This window comes from Phasianus colchicus, chromosome 1 (assembly GCF_987193195.1).
Source record: "Phasianus colchicus chromosome 1, bPhaCol1.hap1.1, whole genome shotgun sequence".
Lineage (NCBI taxonomy): Eukaryota > Metazoa > Chordata > Aves > Galliformes > Phasianidae > Phasianus > Phasianus colchicus.
The window spans coordinates 69,377,083-69,393,176 of record NC_143436.1 but is presented as its reverse complement, the minus strand read 5'-3'; positions in this window follow the sequence as shown (position 1 = coordinate 69,393,176).

Below are 16,094 nucleotides of genomic sequence, written 5' to 3'. Positions count from 1 at the left end.
GGGCAGGGATGCCACCCACCAGTTCAGGCTGCTCAGGGCCCCATCCAACCTGGCCTTGGTTGCCTTCAGGGATGGGGCATCCGCAGCTTCTCTGGACAGCTGTGCCAGTGCCTCACTGCCCTCTGAGTAAAGAATTTCCTTCAAATATCTAACATCCATTTTTTTTACTTTAAAAGCATTCTCCCTTATCCTGTCACTGTCAGACTGTGTAAAAAGTCAGTCTATGTCTTGAATATAAGCTCCTTGTAAATACTGAAAGGCCACAGTGAGGTTTCCCCAGAGCCTTCCCCAAGGTGAACAGGCCCAACTCCCTCAGCATGTCTCCAGAGGAGAGGTGCTCCAGCCCTCTGATCATCTTCGTGGCTCTCCTCTGGACCCACTCTAACAACTCCATATCTTTCCTGTACTGGAGACCTTAGACCTCCAGTGCTCCAGATGAGCACTCTTGAGGTCAGAACAGAAAGGAACGATCACCTCCCTCACCCTGTTGGCCAACCCTGTTTTGATAGAGCCCAGGATACATTTGGCCTTGTGGGCTGCTAGCACGTGCTGCTGACTCATGTTAAGCTTTTTGTGTACCAAGACCTCAAGTTCTTCTGTGCAGGGCTGTTCTCAGTGACTTCTTCTCCCAGTCTGTACACATACCTGGGATCACCATGACCCAAGTGCAACAGCTTGCACTCTACCTTGTTGAACCTCATTAGGTTCATGTTGGCCCACTTTTCAATCCTGCCTAGGTGCCTTTTATGGCATCCCTCTTTTCTATTGGATTAAGTGCTCCATTCATCTTGGTGTCATCAGCGAACTTGCTGAGGATGTACTCAGTGTCACTTTATCATTGATAAAGATGCTAAAGAGCACTGATCCTAAAACAGACCCCTGGGGGATACCACTCATTACCAACCTCCACTTGGACATTAACCATAATGCTCTGGCTGTGACCATCCAACCAATTCTTTATCTATCCAATAGTCCAGCCTTCAAATCCATATCTCTCTAAGTTAATATAAGATAAGGATGTGGTGTGGAACCATGCCAAAGGCCTTGCACAAGTCTGGGTAGATAACATCAGTTTCTCTTGCTTTTTGTCCACTGAAGCTGTCACTGTCACAGAAGGCCACCAGATTGGTCAGGTGTGATTGCTCTTGGTGGAGGCATGCTGGCTGTCTCAAATCACCTCATCTTGTATATGCTACAGTATAGCTTCCAGGAGGATCTGTTCTATGATCTTCCCAGGCACAGAGGTGAGACTCAACATGTAGTTCCTGAGGTCTTCCTTTCTGCCCTTCTTAAAAATGGGAGTGATACTTCCCTTTTTCCTGTCAACAGGGATTTCACCTGTCAGCCATGACTTTTTTAATATGATGGAAACTGGCTTGGCAACTACATCATCCATTTCCTTCAGGACGCTGGGATACATATTATTGAGCCATAGACATTCTCTTTCAGTCTCATCAGGTAGTCTCAAACTTCACTTACAGCAGGAGGAATTTTGCTCCCTCAGCGTCTGCCTAGTGGTTCAGGGATGTGAGAGAGGTGGGAAACCCGACTGCCAGTGAAGACTGAGGCAAAGAACTCACTGAGTACCTCAGCCTTCTCCATGTCTGTTCTCCCTTCTCATTTATCCGAGGGAGTATGCTCTCCTTGGTCTCTCTGTTCTGACCAATGTACCTGTAGAATCCCTTGTTATCTTTCACATCCCTCACCAGATTCTGTTCCATCTGCACTTTGGCTTTCTTGATCTCATCTCTGCACGTCCAGACAGCATTACTGTATTCTTCCCAGGCCTCACAACCCTACTTCACTGCCTGTACCCGTCCCTCTTTTCCTTCAGTTTGACAAGCAGGTCCTTGTTCAGCCGTGCCAGTTTCTGCCCAGTTTCTTATGCTGGACCTGAAAGTTGTCCTCGATGCATTTCAGGAGCCTCGTGGTTTGCTTGCAGCCTTCCAGTGTTGTTTTCCCAGTAGATATTGGGTGGTTGAAATCCACCATCAGGATGAGAGCCTGCAGGCACGATGCTTCTTGTACATGAAGCAAGAAAGCCTCATCAACAATCTCCCCTTGGGAAGGCAGTCTGCAACAGACCACAACTACCACATTTTTCTCAGAGGCAGGCAACGCTTCTCAATCTATCCACTTCTTAACATAAAGGGCAACTCCTCTGCCCTTGCTTCCCTGCCTGTCTCTTCTGACAAGCTTGTAGCCCACTACTGCAGTGTTCCACTTGTGCGATTCGTCCCACCACATTTCCATTATAGCAATTAGATCACAGTTTCCTAATTGCACCATGGCTTCCGACTCCTCTTGCTTATTTCCTGTGCTGCATGCATTGGTGTGGAAGAACTTCATACAGATTATTGGCTATGTCACCTTCTTTGAGGAGCTTCGTGGGACTTTGGAATACCATGGAACCTCTGATCCTACAGAATTTGATCAGACTGGATCAAGTATCTAAACAGAATTAAGTTTGTATTCTTGCTTTCTTTTTTTCTTTTTGTTAACCTTCAAACACATCTGTCAGCCTCTGATCATAGGGGATGCTGCTGCTACAAGCTTCACAGATTTTATAATAGGAGAACTATCTATTGGGCCTGGTTTTCCTGCAAGTGAAATTTTGCATTCCCTTCCCTTAAGCCTTTCCTAATCCCAGTGTACTTCTTGCTTTTGCAAAGCTGGAGCTGAACAACAGCAATTCTGAACCATTAAAGTTTCTCTTCTCCTGAAGGTTTCTTCTTGAAAGTTCCTCCTTAAAGTTTCTCTTCTCTCAAAAGTCCTGTAGGAACTCTGCATATAACGAGAGGGGAGAAGGGATTATTCAATACTTTACGTTGCTGAGTTTATATGTTAAATTGCAAGGGTTGGAAAAATGTTTAAATATAACTGTAAAAACATCACAACAGGCATAAACTCAGTGCTTGGTACTGTTTGATACAGAGTGTGCTGTCCTTCCCTGAGTAAACAGTAAAGAGAGGGGAATCTTGGTACTATCTCTTTCTCTTGCTTCTCTTTGCAAAATGGGAAATCATAGAACCATAGAATTGTTCGAGTTGGAAGGTACATTTAAAGATCATCTAATCCAACACCCCTGCAATGAACAGGGACATCTACAGCTCAATCAGGTTGCTGAGAACCCCATCCAGCCTGACCTTGCAAGTCTCCATGGATGGGATATCCACCACCTCTTTGGGCACCTCTTTCCAGTGCCTCACCACCCACACTGTGAAAACTTCTTCATTCTATCCAATCTAAATTTCCCCTCTTTTAGTTTGAAACCATTTCCCCTTGTCCTGTCACAACAGACCCTGCTAAAGAGCCTGTCCCCTTCTTAAGGCTCTCCTTTCTATACTGAAAAGCTGCTTTCAGGTCTCTGCTGAGCCTTCTCTTCTCCTGCAGAAGGCCTCAGGTTAGTCAGGCGGAACTTGCTCTAAGTAAAGCCATGTTTGTTTTTCTGTGTCACCTTGATGCTGTCATTTTGGGCTGCCTGGCATCAGTTTGTTCCACTGCTGAGAGCAGCAATACTAGAACCATTTTGATGCCAATTTCAGCTTTTTGTTTTAGGAAGATTTTGTGGTGTAAGAGTGGGCCAAGTGACTCCATAAGGATAGGAGTTTGTAAACATTACTTTAGCTACAAACAGTTTAACATCCTGTCTTGCCCTTGAGTCAAAGTTAAGCTATCCTTGTAGATCTAGGGTGAAGCTGTGGGCCATATAAAAGAGTGAATGTGCCTGATGTTGATTTTTGAGGGCTTCTACACAAATTAACTCAATTTGCATACATAGATTCGCTTGGATTCTCTTGACTGAGTAATAGCCAAACCAGCGTCCCACATACCAGGAGGTGGCTGAGGTGGTGTAAAGTGGAAAAAAACTCAGTTTTCCTCTGTCATGCTTTTCACAGCTTCTAAGGCAAAAAACAGCACTGCCCTCATCTTCTTGCAAGGTTAGCTACAACATCAGAGGATGTTGCTTCTGATTTTGAAGTTTAAATTTGTTTAAATTTGCTCATTAAATTCAATTTAAATTTGCTCATTACATCTCTTTTTTTTAAACCTTCAAAGGAAGTGTGGTGAGGAGGTCTCTCACAGAAGGAAAGGGGATCTCTTGGTTCCTTTTAGACTTTGATATTTTTTAAATTAGTTCTGGGATACGTATTTGATTAGTGTTTCTGCTGTTCTGCCCACATGGATGCAATTTAAGAATAGATTTCAAGATGTTGGAAAAAATGATCTTTTTTTCCAGTATATTTGCAACTCCATTTTCAAATTGAATGTACAGAGTTGCAATCAGACATTCAACTGAAGGAAAAATTCGATCCTGTCTCTTTACCAGACTTTTGTAAGCCATTGAAGTATTTAGGCCTGAACAATAGGCCCTGGATCAAAGCTGGCCTCTAGATGAACCTCACAACCAAATGCTATACCACATGTGCAGTGCAATATTTATCTGTTTTGCTGTTTTAATATGAATATATATTTTGAGGCCAATTTGTAAAGATCAGTTGTAACACTTATTGTGTGGCACTACCTGATAGGGGATTTTTCTTTATTTAGGACATCTTGGGAACAGTGAGACCAGACATCTGATCTTTTTGAGAAATATGTGGTTAAAGCCCAAACAGATAAGAAACTCCACTTTTTATATTTGTTATTTAAACACTAAAAAAAAGAGGGCAACAAAACCACAAAAAAAAATATATAAAAGAAGTTTTGTTAGTTATATACATTAACTATATTGTATATTTTATATGCGGCCCAAGAGAATTTGTCTTCATTCAGTGAGGGCCAGGCAAGCCAAAAGGTTGGATGGTCATTGCTTTACATGGTAAGTGTTGTTGCTTTCTTACCAAGAAGATGTGAAAATAGAGAAGCATTGCCCTGAATAGGCCGTGTGATGCTCAGTGGCTAGTAGAGGGCTCTGTATCCTGTCTGCAAACCAGACAAGAGCAGTTATGCCCCTGCTTTGCAAGACTTCTTCAGGAGCCTCTCTACTTTTAGAGAGGAAGGAAGGAAAGGAGCAGTATTTAGAAATTCCCTTCACTTTAGCTTGGCTTGCAACTCAGCACTGAAGCTCTGCAACACTTCTTCATTTGTAGCTTTTTTTGCACGCCATTAGTCTAGAAGTATTTTCTGATCTTAAAAGTGGCTATGTCTGTACCTTAGCTACCACGTTGAACTCACGAGCACCTTGCTCTTTGAGAAGCATTCCTGTGCCTGGAAACACTAAAAGGTGGAGGTATCCTGCAGTGCTGTGTCAGCAGTCACAAGCACAAGAGCACTGGAAGTATCTACAAGTGGGCATCTGGACCGGGCCCCATAGAGTAACTTCACCTCAAACAATACAGATATCTACTCCCCACCATTTATGTACTGACACCCCATATGCTTACAAAAGGATATTTTAACAGAGAGATTGGTATGGAAGAGTGGTTTTCCATGATGAAGAATGGGGAAAATAATTACGTTGTTGTCAGGCTGGTTTGAGAAGACAGCAAGAGTGTCTATAAGGTGCTGACACAGCAGAGTGGGTAAGCAGGAGGCAAGTTTGGTGATGGGATCCTATAGCATGAGAATAGAGGATTCCGCAGTCTGAAGTTTGTAAATCACGTTCTTTACTGTTTCATCAACTTACAAGTCAGTTGATACAAAACAGCATTTATTTATTTTTAACATTCATGTGGCTTTCTTTTGGTTTCTATATCTGTCATTTTTATGGGGACAAAATCCTTAGGGAGATGAACGTGGTACAGTGTTTGGAGGGTTGCTCACAGAACAGCTTGATCAGAAACACTGTTATACTAGAATGATGAATATTGATGAATGTGTTGTTATCCCATTGCACTGAAAATATCCTCTCTGTGCATCAAAGATTTTGTGCATAAAAGGGGAAGTGTTGACACAGTGATGTTGCTAGGAGAAGCTCCTTTTTCACCATCTGTAAAGACCAGCTGCCTGACAAAATATGTCCATAGCAGGGAAAGACCGGGGTCTATTAGTGAAAACAAAGAAAGGAGAAGGAAACACAGATTGCCAGTGTTTTCATGCACTTAATTTGTTATCCAGACATTTTTATCCCCTAATTCTACACAGTGTCAAGCTGATCAGATCAGGGAGCTCTGTCAATAAGCAGCCCATTAAGCTTACAGTACCTGGATTTGAGATAACACTAACTACTCTGCATAGTAATCACACTGAAATGCTGACTTAGAGCTGCATTCTGATGTATAGTAGCCAAACACTGAAAAGGCACCTGCTCTCCTTTTCCATTTTTTCATTATATTGATATAAATTTCTACATTGCTTTCTGGCAATACATGATGTTTCTCATAACGTTTCATCTTTCCTGTTTATATCAAAATTACTTGGTGCTGTAATAATTAATGATTGATGCAATTACAAATGTGAGCAATGCTGAGAGGTCCAGAAGCAGTAATTGCATGCTTTTGAGATGCACAGTAGGTTTGACCACATGGAAGTGAGCGGGCTATATATTGTTTGTAACTGGATGGATTGCATAGGTTTTCCAATCCACATTTGCAGGTACTTGTTTTCAATATCTGAAGATGACTGCTATATAGTAATAAATGCCACTCTGTCTCTGGTGTATTTTGACATCAGAAAATGAGGGAAACATAAGGCTACAGCTGAATTTTTCTAGCTAGAATCTTAATTGAGACCAAACATCCATCAAGGAGTGCCACGGTGAACAAATGGCATCAAACCAAAAGCCCTACCAAGATAAGACAGGTGCTGCTGCTTGTGTAACAGCTCTCTAATGATGGATTTGGAAGTGTTTTTTGTTGGCTTCAAACCAGGTACGTGACACTTTCCTGCCCTGAGGCTACACTTTGTCACCCTCTTTTCTTGCCTTCAGGTTTACAACAAGGTGGGTAAGGAAAATCAAACAGGCAAACCAGCTGTGGGGTTTGGTTTGGTTCTGGGGGTTGATCCTTTGTGAAGAGAAAGCAGGTGGTCACAGCAACCTGTCTTCAGCCACAGGGAGATGTCATCACTGCTGGGTGTTCTGAGGGAAAAGCCCTTTCCCTGTTGGGCTGCATTAAGAAATGAATGATTTACTTTTCTCTGCTTATGTCACACTCAAAGTGCTCTTAATTTTAAAAACAAGCTGATGTTTTTCCGTCAGATTTTTTGCTCTCTGAAACCCTTTGCCAGGTTCAGTGAGGAGAAAAGACCACTGACACTTGCAGCTATTCTATGTCCTGTCCTGGCTTTGACTAGATTAGAATTAATTTTCTTTGGAGTAGAAGGGCTGATCTTCTGATCTTAATGAAGGGACTTCTGATTCCCATTTACAAGAAGCGAGTAATGAATGCAATACTCAGGTCTATGGAGGCCCTCCCTCCAGCAAAATGCTGCAGTCACATTTGAGGAAAGCTTTCAGATGTCTCAACCTGCCAGATCTACTCTTCATTAGGGCTGACTGCATCGCTGGTACTCAGCAGCAGCATTCAGTTGTTCAGAGATGTAAGGAAACCTGGACATTGCTGTCCTGCTTCTATAAATGCAGCTGAAGGTAGGATTTCTCTGCACGGAGAGCAGTCTCTCCGGAGGTGCACTGACAGCTCCAGTTTATCTCTGAAGACTGGTGCTGAAGGTAAGCACCACCACCATTACTTGGCTTATGAAGGACAGATGAAGAACCTACACAGGACATCACACTGTTACTAAAACCCAAAATGACTTCAACTCTCCTTGAAATGTGAAAGCACCCTATTTTTTTTTTTTTTTAATCTGATGGGTCATAAATGAGGGACACAGCATGATGCTAAAGTGAAATGAAACATCCTGCTGTTGGGAAGAAAAATGTGTCTGTGAGTTTATACAGAAAATGTTACTCTTCTGCAAAATAATAATAATAAAAATCTTATCTGAAGGGGAAATCAGGAAAAATAGGGGAAAGAAAAAGGGTTTGGCTACTTTTGGGTAGAATAACATTTGAAATTATTTTTTTCCTTTTATTGAACATTAAATTCTTCAGACCCTGTGAAAAAAAGAAATAAAGAAGTAAAACAGGAAGTTTTCTACCACAATATCTTTGGTGGTTCGCCTCCCTCCCCCTCTGAAGTTCAGTGTGTGGCATAATGACATGAAAGCCTTACAAACCTGTGTGCCTGAGCCTGAGCAACAGGTTGACACTCATTTTACCTTAACAAAGTTAGGATTTGTTAAAAATGCTAACTGTATTGATCCACAGGAACCAAAAAGTGAAAGTACTCTGTTCTGATGAGTGAACCAATTGAAAAATGAAAGAGACAAAATATATCAACAGGATGTAAATTACTAAAATATTTCTTTTGTTTGATTACTTGCAAGACTATTAGTGAAACTGGAGGATATTTAAAATAAACAAAAGCATTTTTTCCCACGATCTGCACATTCCTGTGCCTTTCACATGGCTGGCATTTCCCCATCTGACTGCCAGGCAGTTTGGCTGGCCAAGATGGAGCATAAGAAATGCTTGAGTGAAGGTGTGTGCGATGGCTTGACTGGGTTCTGGAGTCCTTCTATCTTTGTGGATGGCTCGTTCTTGGAGACAGTGGTTGTTTGCAGCCTTCTGGCAGCCTCATGGGCACAGCCTGGCCTCACATCCTCCAAACTCCATGCCCAGGGCTTTCTGTCACAGCAGATCATGTGCACAGCTGCCTGCATGTCCTGGTGCACCCAAACGTGCCTTTGTTTGCCCAGCCAGGGCTGAAGGTGCCCCCAGAATGTGCCTGAGAACACAGAGGACAGAACAAGGGAGATGCTTACTGGTCCTGGCCTAGAAAACGGGCAATACTGGTGGGGTGGGCACTGACTTGGAAGCATTTGTGGCAGCAGCTGCTGGCAGAGGAAAGGAGTAAGACTGCACCAGGAGAGGGGAAGAGCAGGGATGGCCCAGAGAGGATGGGAGTAGCAGATGTGGGTCTGTCAAATGAAGCATTGCACGCAAAATTTGGCTTCTGGAAACTTCCCACAGTGCCCAGTGCTGAGCCCACAGGTGTGCCTGAGGCAGGGCCTTCATGGCCTCCTCGTGTGGGGAGGGGTTTTACTGTGAAGACTTGAGGGTTTTTAACGGCTTTCCAGGCTGAACCCAGTGGTTGCCCCACTGAGGTGCCATTTCAGGTCTTCCTTATGCTCAATTAGCTGCCTCTTCAGAGATGCCTTGCCATGACACTTCTGGAAGCTCTTGTAGCATTTTTTCCACAGCCATTATCTTTTTGTGGCTTTGAACAGCAGATATTTCCACGAGCAATCAGGAACACAACTGTACAGGGTGCCTGGCACTAACTTGTTTTTAGCTGTGGTGAGACTGAGAACGAGTCCCTGGAGCGTCCCACAGCTTCCTAACCTGCTGCTCACTGCACTCCTTCTATCATTATCTCCCACGATCTCTTGCCTGTTTTCATACCCTACTAGCACTTGCTTTTACAGCACACACCCTGGAGCATGCTTCTTCCTGAGGCCTTCTGAGCTTTTCTGCACCACTGCTGCTCTACGTGTGAATAAAGCCATAGGGTCCAATGTGAGAGTCTTCTTGGCCAAGCAGCTGGAAGGAGCTGCACTGCCAGAGCATCAAATTCCCATGGCTTTGGTGGGCAACAACAGGGCTTTCTGAGGCAGTTGCTAAGTCAGTCTGCAGAGTTGAAGAGCACATGAGATGTGCAGGACATGTGGTCCAAGGGAGCAAGCATACACCCCAAGGTATGGAAGATACTTTGGCAGAAATATTAAGTAATGCACGTGCAAATCTTATAGCCAATGTTAAACTGTTGTTCTGATACAACTGACAGAAATTAATAGTGTGTTTTTACAGTATTTTTTCCTTCATCTCAGTCATTGCCCTTCTCCTTCCCAAAGGTACGCTGGGAAGTGGGGAAAATGATGGCTGTGCTGACACATCCTCTTGGCACATCATTCTCTCCTCACTGACAGGAGAGCAAATGACCCTGCTGATTTCAGAGTCAGTGGGATGCCATAAGGACAAGAGGAGCTGCAGCTGACAGTGATGTTGGTGGAGGCAATGCACAGTAACAGGTCCCAGTATTGTGAAAGGATGCCTATGCTTATCTACCTCCAGCTGCAGCCTTTCTGATGGAGATCTAATACCAGAAATACTGAGTAACAGAAGGGTGTTTCTGAAACCTTACGGGATTTCAAGTAAACCAGAGCATAATTTTGGGGAAGCATCAAAGTTGTGATGCAGATGCTGACGACTGTGAGTGAATGCAGGCTCTTATGGAGACTCTTGGGTCCATCAAGCTGGGTGTAGTGCAGCCTACATGGAGCCAATGTGAACAATTTCCCTTTTTAATTAGCTTAGAAAAAATAAAGGAGAAAAGTTTTGCTATGACTCAAAGCAATTAGAAAATACCAGGTGGAAAAACAAGAAGAAAACACATTTTGAATCTAGCTAAATACTTTGCTCAGCCTAAGAGGCAATGTTTGCTTTCCCTTTTTTTTCTTTTCTTCCCTTCCTTGTCTAGGACTTTTCAGCTGAGGAACATTTTAAATACAGTTAGATGAAAACCAAAAAAGGCTGAGCAGAATAAATTGCAATTTCTCAGATTCTTTCCTTTTATTTTCTCATTTGTTTATTGGCACAAGCAGCTTGAAATCCACAAAATGTTTTGCTGGTATCTGTACTTTGTGATGGAAAAATCATACTTTTTTTTTTTTCTTTAAATTCTTTTTTGGGTTGTTTCCCCCTGCCTGTCCCTCACTGCATGCATGGGGCACATGACAGCCCTTCTCCCATATAGCTGCTCGGCTCGTTTCCTTGCAGGTTCCCTCCCCGGACATGGGCAAGCCGGGTTTAACCACAACAAAGCACTGCTTGCTCAGAGAAAGCAGTCCCAGTCCTCTGCATTGGCAGCCATGGCCCTACACAAGTTTGCCACGCGTGGGCTAGAAGCGAGGCCATGACCCCACTGCATCCCCACATGCAAATGCTGATGATGGCTGGAAAATACTGCCACTAGGAACCTGCATCCTGCTCCAAAACTCTTGTATGGGAGCCCACGCCCTGTGCACACCTGCCTGCGTGTTCCGGTGCACCCAATCCTGCCTTTGTTTGCGCTAGTCGACAGCTTTTCAGTTTCTATTTGCTTTCCATTTAGGGCTGGAGGTGCCCCCAAACTGTGCCTGGGAACACAGTGCAAAGCTAAGGCAAGGGAGGTGCTCACCGGTCCTGGCTTAGGAAACAGAATTGGAAGCATTTGTGCAGCTGCTGGCAGGGGGAGGGAGCAGGACTGCACCAGGTGAGGGGGAGGGCAGTGGTGGCCAAGAGAGAATGAAAGTAGCAGATGTGGATCTGTTATGTGAAGCACTCAGCTCTGCGGCCGCAGACCAAGAAACCACGTCATGGGCAAAGTTGGCTTATAGAAACGTCCCCGTTCACTCCCTTGTCTTTAATATCTCTTACTCCTTCTCAGCAGGGCTATGACAACTGTGGGCTGTATCCTTCAGAAATGTTTGCCTTCTGTCATGTCTGTTTCCATCAGGCTCTCTTCCTCTCCCCAGCTCCATCCTTTTCCTGCCTAACTATTTTGGGTGGTTCTGCATGGAGCCAGAAGTTGGACTCAGTGATCCTTGTGGATCTCTTCTAGCTAGGGATATCCTATATTCTATATCCCTATATTCCATCTGCAGTAATCTCAAAGCAATTGTTTTTTTTTCCAGTTATGAGATATTGTTGTTCTCTATGTCCTAACCCATGTTCCTAAGCACCTCTATCACTCAAACCTCACTAGCTTCTTTCTCAGAATCATTTTCAACATTATGAAGGCAAATCTTTAGGACACTGTGAGTATTTACGGTGTTTTGATTTCTCCTGTTGTCTAATGGCATTAATACTCCTTAGTAATACCAGTCTAGCCCTGGCCCAAACAGGCAGCTCCATCCAATGGCTTCCAAGGCATCATTTTCTGATAGAAAATGAATGCTCCCAAAGTAAGGGAAGGCAGTGAAGCTACAAAATGAAAACATCAGTGGTGGGACATGGGTTTTGAGCAGCTCCAGACAAAGGCTGTTTGGGATGAAGAGGTTGTGCTGGAGCTCCAAAAAGCAGGGGTCAATGATAGGCAGGCCGTGCCTAAGTGGGTTTCACTCTTTCTTATTTCTGGAGAGTTTTTGAGAAGGTATGTGCGCACAATGGGTTGATGGCAAGTCTGCATGAAATGTACAGCAGCACTGCGGTGCCTTGGCTAAAATGGCTTCCTGTTTTATTTGCTTTGTTGAGATTTTAAGATATTTCTGCAGAGCCTGTTCCTGCAGCTTTCTATTTCTGTCTCTTGATAACTGACACCGCTGTAACTTTGCACAGAAAGCATGTGTGAAGTATGGCCACAGAGATGACCAAAACTCAGCAGGACCAGTTTGTTAGAGGTGAAGAAAACGTGCTTTCTGCTGAAAGTGCTACTCAATTTGTAGCTTCTGAAAACATTAACTGCTGGCAGCCTGCTTTCACTTGTGTTGACTCAAGACTTTCCTTAATCTGTTGTAGACTCAGCTACACAGGGTCTTCATTGCTGTTCCTCTGTGCTGTGTGAAGTCCCACTGACCGTGATCATGTCCCACCAACCATCTTTTCTTCATCAAAAATTCAAAATGTCATGCTAACATTTTGAGGTAAAATCAGGCATTCCTGGTTTCTGTGTCTTAGAAACAAGACTTTCAGTTTGTACAAGTGTGTCTGCATTTCATTTTGGCCAGTTGACCTTTCCAGTGTAAGCCCTGTTTCATTGGGCCACTCCTTAGTTTCTTTGCCCTCCTTATCTCAGTGACTTGATTTTCCCTCCTCCCTCCATCTCCTACTCCTACTTCCCATCCCTGTCCCATGTGTGGTGCAGCCAACATTGGCACCAGATGCAATTTGCAATAGTTTCTTGTACAGAGTGGGAGCTGAAGGTGACCTGGCCTGGGGTGACCTTCTCCATCAACTGCCTTCAGAAGCAGCTGAGTTGTTTGGAAGGTGGGAGGTGGCTGCATTGCAGAATTGTTCTGCCTCAGCTCTGCAGCTCTGGAGCTTCTACTCTTGCTGAAGTTTTATAACTCTCCTAGCACCATGTTCATGTCAACCTCACTCCCTCTCTGCACAAAATGCAAGGCCTCACTGTGCACCTGAGCCGAATGGAGGACTGGGTTCCCCAGGCTTTGCTCTTGCTTCTGAGTTTACTCACTGCTGAGCAGGGAGAAGAGATCAATTGTTCCGGTTGCTCACTCCCATTTTCCTCAGCTCTGCCAGCCTGAGACTACACAGCCTCTCTCCCTGTTCTCTGGGCTGGTGACAGTGGCACATCTTGACCATTGCGTGTAGCAGTCACACTTCCTGTAATGAGCTCCAGATGACTGCCCACTGGTGAGATCCTCCAGTGTATCTCTTTCTCAGGGGATGCTCCTTCCTGCCTGCCTTTCACTTCCCTGTGTTTCCCATCGAGGCCTGTGTTGACCACATCTTGGTAAACATCAGCCCTCCTGCTGCCAACATTGGCTCAATGTAGCCTCACCAACCAAAGGTGGCCCTGTTCCAAAAAACACGGCCTTGTGGAACAGTAGGTGCTAGCGGTACCCAGGTCAACTGGTCAGCTGGTCTGCCCATCTTCCAAAAGAGTTGCATGTCCCTTCTATTCTTCTTCATCTCCCATGAGGATTCGCACCAATGTCCTACACTCACTGAAATGATAAGACCACAATGGAATGGACACACAGGGTAAAACAGCCACACGGTGACCTTCACATAACCAAAACATGGGCATTTGGGGAGACTCTAGTTGTCACACGTTAGTGGTGTGTCCTTTGGATTGTTGCCATAGCATCGCATTCTGGGCTGCAGTGAGTGCTATTAATGAGTGTCACAGGGGACCTGGTACCGTGTTGGTGATTTAGATGTCTGCCTATCGAAAATGCATGTTTATTTTTCCATGAATAAATTTAGGCAGCCTGTGACGAGAGCTGGCCAGAACTCAAAGAATTGTGCTTCCCAGAAGATGAAGGCGTAGTTTCATTACGTCTGTTATGTTCAAAGTGTTGAATTGCTCAGATGAGGGGAAGGGGCTCACTTTTTGTGAGAAACTCAGTTGAAATTAAGTTACTGTCCAAATACAAACAGTTGGTCATCCCAGCTTGGGGAAAAAAAAGTGAAGCATAGTGAATTTGGGCAGCGCAGTGAGGTGGGGTCTTGGAGAAGCAGGAAAACCCAGTTGGTGGGTGGAAAATTGCTGTCATTGGTGTCCCCCTTTCTGCTAATCCTGCAGAGCTGGGGGAGATGCTTTGCTCCCGTGGGCCCTCCCTGACAGGTTTTGATCGTGACAACATGATTTATGCTGTCTATAAATATCTCTCTGGCAAGGGAAATAATGTGCTGGATGACATTTTCCAGACAGCCTCAGGCTCATTGGCAAGATACTCCCCTGGCATTACAGGGAAAGGAAAGAAAACGTGGCCTGCGGACCTGCACAGCATTTTACAAGTAGTTTCAGAGCCACTTTGCACTGATTCTTGCTCCAGAACACAGCAGAAAGAGGTGGGTCCCCACTTCCCACGAATGTCACAATCCCCCAGCTGAACAGCCCCTGAAGCCCACATACCACAGAACCATGCTGCATTAATAAAGGAAAAAAAAATAAAAATAGTAAGGACCTTAAGTCCTCATTTTAATTCAGAAAACTGCTTTTCCTTACAGGTGTGGAGAGGATTTGTGAGGGTGCGGGGGAGAGGGATGAAAAGCTGAAAACTGCTACTGTTCCTGATTATGGTATTTTCAGCTTTTAAACTTGCTGCAAGAGGAAGTTCTACAGAAGGAAGGCATGTAGAGCTCCTGTCACGCCTCAAAGCATACCATGTTTTTTTGTGACCCTTGGAAGGAATGTCCTGCCCAGTCCAGTGTGACAACCACTGACCTTGGCCCCAGGGCCGTGAAGCTCCTGGCCGTGGTGAGCTGCTGCCTGCAATGGTTTGGGGCCATTTCTGGGGCAGGTCTCCCCAGGTGGCTGAAGCCCTCCCATGGCTTCTGGGATATGGATGTTCTGCTGGCATCCAGCACTCAGAGCCAGCATGTGTCAGAGCAATGCTCTGTGCCCAAAATGAGGGAGCTGGGAAATGGGAATTGCGACATGAGAAATCTGCTTTGAACTTCACCTGCTCTGAAGGCATGGAAAACCCAACCAGCAGTGCTTGCTGGTGGCCAGGCCCCAGGCGAGGCTCTGGGAGACAAGCAAGGCAGAGGCAGCAATGGGCTGGAGGGATCATTCCTCTTCCTCCAGCACCACTAAACCTCTAGGGGAGGATGAGCGGCAGCAAATGGTCCCTAATCCCAAGCAGCTGGCCATAGCCTGCTGGATACCAGGAAAACCTCCATCAAGGTGATCAGTTCTGTGTAGGAAGAAAATGACTCTGTTTGCCTAGTTAAATACCTTAAACTTGATAAGGGCTCTTTGATGGCATTGGTTGCCTCGGGGGGAGGAAAACAGGCCTAAACCTTGACAGCCTTCCATAACAGTGCTCTCTCTGGCATTTCGGTGGGTCTTTCAGTCATGCTGACATGCCCCATTACACTGGAGCAGGTCAGTTCTGCCTGGTGCAGGCAGTGTGGTGCTCTGGCTCACGTGGCACTGCTAGCACATGGCAGGGTCACTCCTTCAGTGCCCAATGGTCTTTAGGGCCAAGGCCCCAAACCTGTGCATCAAGGAAGAACTTTAGTGTGAGGGTGATGGAGCATTGAAATGGGCTGCCCAGAGAGGCTGTAGAATCTCTTTCTCTGGAGATATTCTAAACCCTCCTGGATGCTTTCCTGTGTAACCTACTGTAGGAAACCTGCTTTAGCAGGGTTGGACTTGATGTTCTCCAGAGGCCCCTTCTAACCCCTACAGTTTTGTGATTCTGTGATCAGCATAACAGAGCAGTGATGCTGCCAGTGGGAAAAGGAGGCAGCTCATTAGGAATCAATCCTGACAAGTGCCAGATATCCTGTGGTGTTCAGCATGGCAAATATCCTTTTCGTGTTGCATCAGCATCAACAAGAAACTTTGTAATGATGCACTAAAGCCCCAGCATGTGCAACTGACCATCCTCTTTCTGGAAGGTGCATTGGGACCTGC